Genomic DNA, 11100 nt, shown 5'->3' on the forward strand with positions numbered 1-11100 from the left:
AGAAATACAGTAGAGTCTCATGTAACCCGAAGTTAGGTTCTAAAGACAGAGTATAAGGCAAACGTTGAGTGTGGTCACATCGCCATTGAAAATTATTCATGATTGTTCTTTTTTTCAGACAATCACAAAGTCTCTACAAGTTTGCAGTTCTTTTCTTTTCTTTTTTTTTCTTAACCCAGAAATAGAATACATAGGTATTTTATTAGATGAGAAGAGATTAAGCAGTTGGTTTGCAGTGCTGGATGTTGGTGTATAAAAATATATATCTTTAAACATTCATATTGCACTAATAGTGGTGACTTTGATAACACCTTGTCCAAAACAAAACAAAACATTTCCACTAATTTGTATTATCCCATTTTACCTGCCTACACATACAGGTAGGTTGTGCACCAGGCTAAATTTAGTGAGACGAGCTGACAGTTAACATTAAATATCTATGCATTTCTCCTGGTTTATATTGAGCTGTGAAAACAATTCTGAGGGCATTCACAACACTACCAGTGTGGACCAGCTACTCTCCTCTTGCCTTTTCTTTTCCATAAATTGGTTTCCTGCTGTCTTCCTTCGAACTCAAAGCTGCATGATGGAAGGCATCATATTTTCTCTGGTTCCCTGCTGCATTTTAAGTATCTCGCATGGAGTCTGGCATCTCAGAAACACTGAATAGTTGAAAAAATAAAGGTATGTCCTTTGAAACTCTTATCACTATGCCTTCAACAAGAAATATAGTGCTTTGGAGGTTGGGATAGTGTTTAGGGAAAGTCAAAGTTCAATAATGACTTTTAAGATACTAACCATGTATTACTTAAACTATTTGCTGTCGATGAACTCAGAAATCACAGACCATTTTCAGGAGTTTAGCTCATATCTTGGGAGAAAACAAATACAGTGATACCAAACTAATATGATTAAAGTCATGGGTTCGAGTTCACAACTGACTGTAGTGGACATTGTTCAGTTCACCAGTTTTATGGGCTGTGGCCACAGAATTATTATAGCCTGTGTTTCGTAAGTTTGTATTGCTGAATATTTCTCTGACTATGCATTTAATAACAGATAGCTTGATAAAAACGTCTATAAAAACATAAGTAAGGGGGGAAAAACATTTTCTTCCCAAAGAGATATAATATTGAAGGGATGTAAAAGCAAGTTGCCTTGGACATGTTAGCTTTTTCCTAAAACGTGCAACTAGACAACCGGGTAAGTCAAACACATACATACACATAAGCAAAAAGACAAAACAGAACTGAACAAAAAAAACTAAACATGAAATGATCTTATACTAATGTATTGAAAGCAGAGTTAACGAATGATTTATTGCACCTGGGATCTATATTTCAGGGATAAAACCCCACGTTCTATACCAAAGTGTCCACTTTCTACAGACATGCACTTCGTTACCTGTATCAGGTAACATCTCTTACCCCAAACATCTCTTATATCAAGTCGAGGCAACTTTTAAAAAGTGGAGATAAAATGTTTGATAGCACTATAACATACTCACAGAGAGTATAACAGTTTATGGGGACTGCAATGTTGCTTACAGAAATTTACCTCTATTGAATAGGGACTTCTACCAAACAGAAAATGATTCATAGAGAACTGAACTGCACAAATCTTCCCAAAATCAAAGGTAACAAAACCCAAATAAGAAAATATTTCTTAAGAATAAAATATGAGAGCATAATATAACAATTAATATAAATAGAATATAAGGATAAAATGTTAAATTCCACTTTTCTGACACTCAAAGTGCATCGCTTCTTTGCCACATTTTCTATTTCACATCATCAAACATGCTGTGGAACAATGACCAAACCCTACAAGCCGCAGGTAAGTTCCTACACCTGGAAAATAAAGTAGATCACGTTGGGTAAGAAAAAACTATCGTGGGTCTTAATTTTACACACACACACAATTTTTTAATGAAATGTACAATATTATGGGCACCTGGGTGGCTTAGGAGGTTAAGCATTCAACTCATGATTTCGGCTCAGGTCATGATCTCATGGTCGTGAGAATGAACCCTTCTTTGGGTTCTGTGCTAGGTGTGGAGCCTGCTTGGGATTCCTCTCTCTCTCTCTCTCTCTCTCTCTCTCTCTCTCTCTCTCTCTCTCTGTCCCTGCCTTGATCTCTTTCCCCCATGGTCTCTATCTCTTCTTCAATAAATAAATAAATAAATAAATGGATTAAAATAAAAAAATATATATATATATTAGTATTTTGTTGTTAGAAATAGGTAAGTTTTTAGAGCTACTGAGAAAAAGAAATGCCTTTTGTTTGCTTTTGAAGCCCCTAAAAGCAGGGTTTTTTGTTTGGTCCACTGGATCTAAGAAATTTGCCTTTATAGGACTTCTTCGTCAGACTGCAATGACCTTAGAAGGAAGGGACATGATCTTAGTTTGGCTGTTGTTAAATCTCTCAAAATGTTTTTTGATAAAAATAAATCCTCAGTATACATGTGTAGATTGAATGGAATTGTATTTTAAATGCGTTTTATTTACTCATATGATTAATAAGAACTTAATTCACATGACCTTGTATGTTATTATAGGTATGACTAGCACAAATATTAATAGTAACTCCAAGTTATATGGGAGACATGCTCCAGTCCTTAACAAGTTATGTAGTAATAGTGTTCATTTATTAAATGAGGCAATCATCTTTCCCATAAGAACATTCTCAGAATGGCACTGATAACTTAGAGCTTCAGTGCTGGATTTCTTTCCCTTGTACTCGTGGCCTATAGCACCAAATGGAAAAGACACCAAATAATAATTTCCTGTGAGATTTACAAGTAATAATTTCTAGAAGAATTTTATGAATGAATTTTCTGGAGTAGGTAAATAAATACGCCAAAATCTGCACAATCAAGATGCTGAGATTTAATTTCAAGGTCATTTTGTTTCCTGACTAGTTCATGTTCACACACATAAACAACTCAACTACTTTGACTCACTTAACTGTCAACAACTCCTTTTCCTGGAACTTCGCTTTGACCAGTTCAGCTATTTAACTGAACAAACCTCTTCAGTCAGCCCAGCTGGCTGAACCATATCTGCATGTTGCCCGAGACACAATTCTACAATTCTGTATTTAACGAGACTTCCATACATGATAATGTGGCTCTTATGGAGGGGGTATACTTAAAATTTGGAAGAACTGTGCATTTGGTTTTTGAAAGCATCCAAAATCATTTATTTGAATACACAATCTGTGTACAGATCGACCTTAGTAACTGTGCTTTTTTTTCCCCCCTTAAATAAAATTATAAAGTAAAACCCTCTTTCAGAATTATATGTAGAAAAGTTGTGCCGAGTAGTGTAGGTAAACTCCACCCAGAGATTGCGGCCTCGTTTGGAATCAGAGGTGGGGTTAAGAGACTGCTGGAAGAGAAAAGGATCATTTATTTGCCTGCATAAACATATATTCATTTCGTGTATTTGTGTGTAGACTCCCTCTCCCACCCCCACCCCCCAAAGAGGAGATCAAACACAACAGATTGCACGTTGTACAAAAACCACACACATCCAACTCCATTTTTACTAGCGGTAGGTTAAATTTACTTTGCCTTAATGTGTAACGCATTATCTGATTCATTCCAGTGACTGATCCATTCAAACAGTCTCCGTATCAGATTTATAGGAATAGAGAGGAAATTCTTAGAATGAATCAATTTAAATGCAACGTTTAAGAAAAAGCGACCTTTGTGCAAAATCCGAATTTTATGAATGTGCCTTGTTTTGTGGGAGCAGAAACACCAGTGATCAATATAACGTTAGCATAAGAAGTCACATTGAACATTAAAAGCTTTAACAGGAAGAACGCTTGAAATAATTTAGTGCTGATAAACAGCACTGCAAGCAAGTTTTTGGCAATTTGTGATAAACCACACATTTTCAAAGACTCACAGAAATCCCTCTAAATGTGCATTATACTGGAGTCGTGGTGAGTTCATGGGGGTTCTCAGAAGAGTATTTTCAGAGCCGGACATTTTGCCATGGTTAACAAGAAAGTTGTTTCAGTAAACAGTGGGAAGTCCTACACACTTCAGCAGTGTTCGGATTCTGCATGGTGGCAAACCAAGGCAGGTATCCACTGCTCGGCCAAACAACGTTCCGATTCTTGATCATGGCAAACTATCACGAGAAGCAATGCCACTTAAAAATAAAAAGTGGGAAGGTAAATTTTAGTTATAAATAAATAAATAAATAGATAGATAAAGAATCTTAAATGCTAGCTGTAATTAAGTTGACTGTGTTGATTAGGTTTTTGCATACCATTCTTGTTCTCTTGCATTCATGTACCGCAGACACATTTGGAATGCATGGTGGTTTATAAGAAAAATCATTCTTTTTTTTTTTTTTGGAGAGAGAGAGAGAGCATGACTGGGGGAGAGAGGGGAGGGGGAGGGGGAGAGAGAGAGAGAGAAAGAGGGAGAATCCCAAGCAGCTCAATCTTATGACCCTGGGACCATGACCCCATCCAAAACCAAGAGTCAGACACTCAACTGATTGGGCCACACTAGGCACCCCAAGAGAAGGAAGAGAAGGAGGAAACGATTCCAGCTCCACACATGCTAAAACTACTTTTCCTCCTTCTCTTTGCACACATTTCCAGCACTGGATCCCATGAGGCTCATTCATAATGCATTGCAACCTTGGATAGATACACCTTTATGTTATGTCAACAGGCATGTGAGTATTTTGAACAGCGGGAGCATTCCTGTAAGGTGTTCCCAGCTAGTGCCCAAAAGTGACTGGGTACCATATAAAAATACCACCTTATGCAGAAATTGAGAGTATCCCTAACCCATCTTCCCCTTAGCTAGGTCCCCAAAATACCACGACGCAACCAAAGACAGAGGGACTTCAGAGTGGATTAGGTTAGAGTTGCATTACCGCAACGTGGGCAAAATACATTACTTTCGCAAAGAATATAAACATATGACCATGTGAAGACATTGCTAGGGCCTTCCCTAGAGACTTGAAAAAGGTTATGCAAATGAGGGACCCCAAAACTTTGGGGAGGGACCCCAAAACTTACTGGCCCACTAACCCAGCTACCACAGTGAAGGGATTTTAGAGATGTAGTTAAAATCCTCAATCAGTTGAGCCTGAGATAGGGAAATTATCTGGATGGGCCTGACCTCATGACATGTGTTCTTTAAAAGCGGAGAGTTTTCTCCGGCAGATCATACAAGAGAAAGTCGGAGAGATACGCACTAACCGTCCTGGAAGAAAGTGACGTAGGTTGCAAACTACCAACGGAAGCCATGTGGCAAGGAACCTCCGGCAGCCTCTAGTTGCTGGGAGCTTTCTCTGGCCATCAACTAGAAGGAGAATGGGGTCTCCAACCTGCCACTTCAGTGAAATAAATTCTACTTTGGTCAACATCAGTGATCCTGGAATAGGACCATGAAGCCAGATAAGACTGAAGCCTCCACTTATACCTTAATTTCATCCCAGTCAGACTCTGAATGGAGAATCCAGTCACACCGTGCCCAAATTTACAGAAACACTGAGGTAATAAATTTGTATTATTTTGAGGTGCCAGATTTGTGGCAATTTGTCATGCAACAATAGAAAGCTATTAACATGCATTTCTTGGTAGGAGTTACATAGGAGGTAGATTATAAATTGGAGGTGCCCCAAGTCATAGAAGCAAAACTAGAGAGACAGAACACATAGCAAAATAAGACAAAGGGGGGTTTATTCACTACAAGGACATTTGGTCTATGGAACACTGACCTGATGGGCCCGAAAGGAGACGCAGGGGAAGCAGAGGACTGGAATCACCTTCCCAGAGACGTGAGAGCGGCTGAAGTGGACATCTGAGGGGTGCAAGAATAATGAACAAGTCAAAAGGAAGTGTTCTTTCTAAGGGATGTTTCATGGCGACAGAGAAGAATACTGACTGTGCTTCCAGGGTTGAGATGGGACCAGCACAGAGAGTTGTGAGGAGCCATTTGAACCAAGAAAGAACTGTTCTTAGACAAGGATGCTCTAGGAGTCAGCTAACTTTAATCACATCCCCGAACTGAGGGTGTAAAAGAACTATGAGTGGGGCGCCCGGGTGGCTCAGTTGGTTAGGCAGTCAACTTGGGCTCAGGTCATGACCTCACGGTTCGTGGGCTCGAGCCCCGCGTCACGCTCTGTGCTGCCGGCTGGGAACCTGGAGGCTGCTTCGGATTCTGTGTCTCCCTCTGTCTCTGCCCCTCCCCCACTCCTGCTCTGTCTCTCTCTGTCTCTCAAAAATAAACGAACATTAAAAAAAAAAAACGCGAGTAAAATATTAATGATGATCACATGTAACCGTAAATGTCTGAAAGAGAAGGACGTGCTGAGGGACCAGAGGTGTCATCAGGGAAACAAAGTGGCCTTGGCTTTGATGATTTCTCCAAGGTTCGGGCACTGAAACTCTTTCATCTTGGAAGCTTAATTTGTTGATCAGATGAAGAGGAAGTGTACCTTCCGGAAGGAGCAGAAGAGGGATATACCAGCAATCAAACTCTCTGGAAACACATTACACAAGAAGGCAAATTTTATAACGAGAAGTATAATGCCAGGATCCCCGGGATATATCTGTTGTGCAGCCAGCACCCTTCTCTTCCTCTTCTCTTCTGCTTACAAACTGTAAAGGAAAGGTGCCTCGTTAGCTTGGAAATAGTGCAAAGGAGGCCGGTTTAATAGCATCAGGCCCTAATGACTACGTAGGACCATCTTCCCATCCAGGGTACACCTGACACCCCACCTGGAGTCATACATTTGTGTCTCAAATAGCTCTCATGCTATATTTTCTGGCAAGACAGCTAATGTGCTGGCATTGAGTATCCCTCCAATATGATGTACTTCCTCATAGAGGACATAGGAGCCCCCCCATAGCCTCCTTTATGCTGTATTGAGTGCTAGCCATGGCATGTCTTATATATTTTTTATTTTTTTTATTTATTTTTCAAGGGAGGGGCAGAGAAGGAAGGAGAGAGAGCATCCTGCTCTGAGCTGTCAGCACAAGGGGCTTGAACCCACGAACTATGAGGACCTGAACTGAAGGCAAGAGTCAGACATTTAACCGACTGAGCCAGGCAGGGGCCCCCTGTGATGTCTTGCTGATTGGATTTGTGGAGTTGTCCCTTGAGAGCTTGCTTTTGGTCTTGTGGCCGAGTCAGAGTGAAAAGTAGCCAGGCAAGTAAGATCCATGTTTGTTTTTGCCACCTAGATGTGTGGCCGAGAATGTCATACGTTGCATCAACACAGTCTACATAAAACCTCTCCTGAGTTATCTCTTTTAGATTTAGAAAAGTTCTCTCCATGGAAGAACTGGCAGGACTCCTTGTTTCTAATAATGAGAGTTGTGCCATTTATCATGTTCTTTTTTTTAACCTGGATGCCAGGAATTTCGAAGCTCATTCTGAAACTTAACCATAGTGACAATGTTATCATTCACTAAGGTTAGCTTACTAGGCCTTTCTATTTTTCAATACTCACAATTTTGTATTTCTGTTTTCTTAGCGTTGTTGTATAACAGTATAAGCCACCTCAAAGCCTTTAGGTGTATAGATAAGTTCAGTATGCAAATAAGTCTAGATGGGAACATTACTCAGCAATAAAAAAGAAGAAACCTACAACAACGTGGGTGAATCTGAAGGGCATTATGTTGAGTCAGAAAAATCGGTCTCAAAAGGTCACATTCTGTCTGCTTCCATTTATGGAACATTCTGGAAATGACAAAACTACGGAGAAAAACAACAGATGAGTGATTGTCAGGGATTAGGGTGGTTGAAGGAAAGTAACGATTGTAACTGCAAAGGGGTAACTTGGGCAAAATCTCTATGGTGATGGAGTAGTTTTGTATCTTGACTATAGTGGTGGCTACACCAATCTACACACGTGATAAAATGACATACACTTTATGCTAACATCACTTTGTTGGTCTTAGTATTATACTGGAACTCTGTAAGATGTAAGTATTGAGCAAATCTGGGTGGAAGGTATAGGGGACCCTCTGTACTATCTTTGCAACTTCCTGTGTATCTACAATTATTTCAAAATAAAAGAAAGGTTTAAAAAAGTCTCCAACTTGTGCATTTTACATGGGGATTTTATCATATATAAATTATACCCCAAATAATGTTGATTACGAAAAGTAAGCATCAGTGTCATAAACTAAGTAATGAATTGTTTACACTGACAAGCTTATCGGAGTGATCCCAAGTTGGGTTTCCTAAAAACAAAAATAACAGGTTCCTGGGGTGCTGGAGTGGCTCAGTCAGTAAAGCATCTGACTTCAGCTCAGGTCACGTTCTCAGTTTGTGAGTTTGAGCCCTGCTTCTCTCTCTCTCTCTCTCCCTCTCTCTCTCTCTCTCTCTCTCTGCCTCTCTCTTTCTCACTCTCTCTTTCTCCACCCACCCCTGCCCCTCGTGGGATTCTCTCTCCCTCTCTCTCTCTCCATCTTTCCCTTGCTCGCTTGCACACCCCCAAAAAAAAGAAGAAGAAAAAGAAGAAGAAAAAAAGAGGGATGCCTGGGTGGCTCAGTCGGCTGAGCATCTGACTTCGGCTCAGGTGATGATCTCACATTCGTGGGTTTGAGCCCCACATCGGGCTTTGTGCTGACAGCACAGATCCCCTCCTTGGATCCCGTGTCTCCCTCTCTCTCTGCCCCTTCCCCGCTCGTGCTCTGTCTCTCTGTGCCTCTCAAAAAATAAAATAAAATGTTTTAAAAAAAATTTAAAAAGAAGAAAAAAGGAAATAACAGACTCCCGGAAATATCGCGCAATTTGGTTGGTCAAACAACCTGACGAAAACACCTAAGAATATTTACACTCAGCCCTAGTGCTGACCGAGTAGACCGTAAGCGGTTAGTCTGAATCAGATGGGGTTTATCACCAGAATACAGAATGACAGAAGTGCAAATAGAGCAGAAAGGAAAGCTCTCAGAGGGAAAACAAATGTTTTATCTGCCCAGCCAGCAACATCAAGGCCGAGAGCCAAGCAGAAATGCGGGGGGACGCAGGTCATGGGAGACCCACAGACCACGCGGGCATGCATACACCTCTGAACTAAGAGAGGGGCTGTGGGAACCCGGTCCCAGTTCTCACCCCCCTCCAAATACCTACTGTTCCAAAGGCATGAGACCCTAGCACGAAGTCTGTGACTTACCCAGGTCCCAGGGCGGGGGCAGGGGATGCTGCTAATCAGGATTTCATCTACACTGGAGCCATGAAGCCAGCTGAATGAGGAGGCAATCCTGATATGTCACGTTTAAGCTACCCCCAACCACCCTCTTCAGATCACTGCAGGCTAATGCGTTTTTAGAGAGAGTGTCTGGAATTTTTGAGGGCCAGGACTATACCTGCCACTTTATTATTATTTTTTTTAATTAAAAAAAAATTTTTTTTAACGTCTATTTATTTTTGAAACAGGGAGAGACAGAGCATGAACAGGGGAGGGTCAGAGAGAGGAAGACACAGAGTATGAAGCAGGCTCCAGGCTCTGAGCTGTCAGCACAGAGCCCGACGCGGGGCTAGAACTCACGGACCGCAAGATCATGACTTGAGCCAAAGTCGGCCGCCCAACCGACTGAGCCACCCAGGCGCCCCAATATACCTGCCACTTTAATGGGTCTAAATCACCAGCTTCTGAGAAGCAGGGAAATGATTCTTGCAGAAATTGCTCAGCGTACATGAAAATCTATTGGCCTGATTTGATTTCTAAAAATCAGTCTTCTGACCCAAAACCATGTAGTGCTCAGGGCCCAGAGATTCCCAATAAAAAAATACAGACTCCAGGACTACCACCGCTGGATCTCAGGAGGTGGGGCCTAGGAATCTACATTTTAACAGGCACCACGGTGCTGTGTAAGCTTCAACTCACTGGTAGAGTGTAGTTGAAAGCAGCAGATGGGTTCAAAAACCTTTTCACCTGTCGTGTCCTATCACCCCCTGTACAAAGCTGTAGATGTCCGGTAGAACAGACCAGGCGGGATCGTTGGTGCCCAGCCCCCACACTGCAGCATCCAAACATCATGAAATTACGAGAAGGTCCATGGATGTCCAGAGAGCAAGGACAGAACCTGGAGCTTCCACCCACAGCATGGAGCTCAGCATTACCAGTTTTTGAAGAATCTTTGAAGCGCACATGGCTCGAAAGAAATTAATAATGTAATTCTAGACGTCCGCATTTGTTTCCGTAGATACATAACGCTGCACAAACAGTTTGGTTGCAATTTCAAGGCAGTGGGTTCAGAGTCACTTGATCAGACTACGGTGGTTTTCGTAAGAAGGGGACGGGCAGATCGCCCTTTGACGTTTTTGCAAGTGTGACAACTTAAAATTGTAAATTAGCCTGCTTGTCATGATATTTTTAGCTGATTCCTTCTACGTATAAACACATCTCTAGATATTATTCCCATTACGTTCTCCTCATGATCACAGAGGCTTCTGTTTCAACCAACACAATAGCACAGCTCTGAGACAGCTCTGAGACCAAAAAAAAAAAAAAAAAAAAAAAGTAAAGAAACAAGTGTAACATTTAGCTCTTGAGAAAAGTCTGTCGTCAGCAAAGACAGTGCCTCTAAATTACTGACACCAAATATACTTCCACAAACCCTGGGCTTCTTGGAAGTTTCACCCTCCTTCTCAAACCCCCAGCACCTTCAATTCAGTTATCTAACCTTGGGGGCAAAAGGGAAAGGGGCGGAGTTGTAAATTCAAAGCAAGCAGGGCAAGAAAGCTGGAAAATGCTGATGAATCACAGTGTATTCTGAAAGAGTGAGGTCATGCATTTTTTCCCATGAATAGTTAACTCCCTTTTTACTAAGGGCTACATCATCCATTTTATTTGGGATTATTTTGTTTGGGTGTCAGGGATATTTGCTCCTATGACCACCCTCCCCCCCATAGAAACCAACATTTAATCTATAAACACAAGACACTGTATCCTTTGAAGCAGGTAGCCGCAGAGCTGCTCAGCTGTTGCCCTTGACCTTAAGAGAACTTTTATTTTTCTCTCCACTTCTCAGCCCAGATTCTATTTTCATGCCAACGTGACATTGCGGCCTTTCTTATGAAGGGTTTGCTAGCTGTGCTGCACTGGCCAA

General features: G+C 41.4%; 1 long non-coding RNA gene across 1 annotated transcript; it reads right to left on the reverse strand.

Moving 5' to 3' along the window:
- Positions 1–6309: 6309 nt before the first annotated feature.
- Positions 6310–10075, reverse strand: LOC128776998 (uncharacterized). Its single transcript, XR_008422130.1, has 3 exons — positions 9924–10075; positions 9162–9231; positions 6310–6636 (listed from the first exon to the last, which is right to left on the reverse strand). It is a non-coding gene; the product is annotated as an uncharacterized LOC128776998 (long non-coding RNA).
- Positions 10076–11100: the final 1025 nt, after the last annotated feature.

This window comes from Panthera pardus, unplaced genomic scaffold (assembly GCF_024362965.1).
Source record: "Panthera pardus isolate Hobbes unplaced genomic scaffold, ASM2436296v1 HiC_scaffold_10, whole genome shotgun sequence".
Lineage (NCBI taxonomy): Eukaryota > Metazoa > Chordata > Mammalia > Carnivora > Felidae > Panthera > Panthera pardus.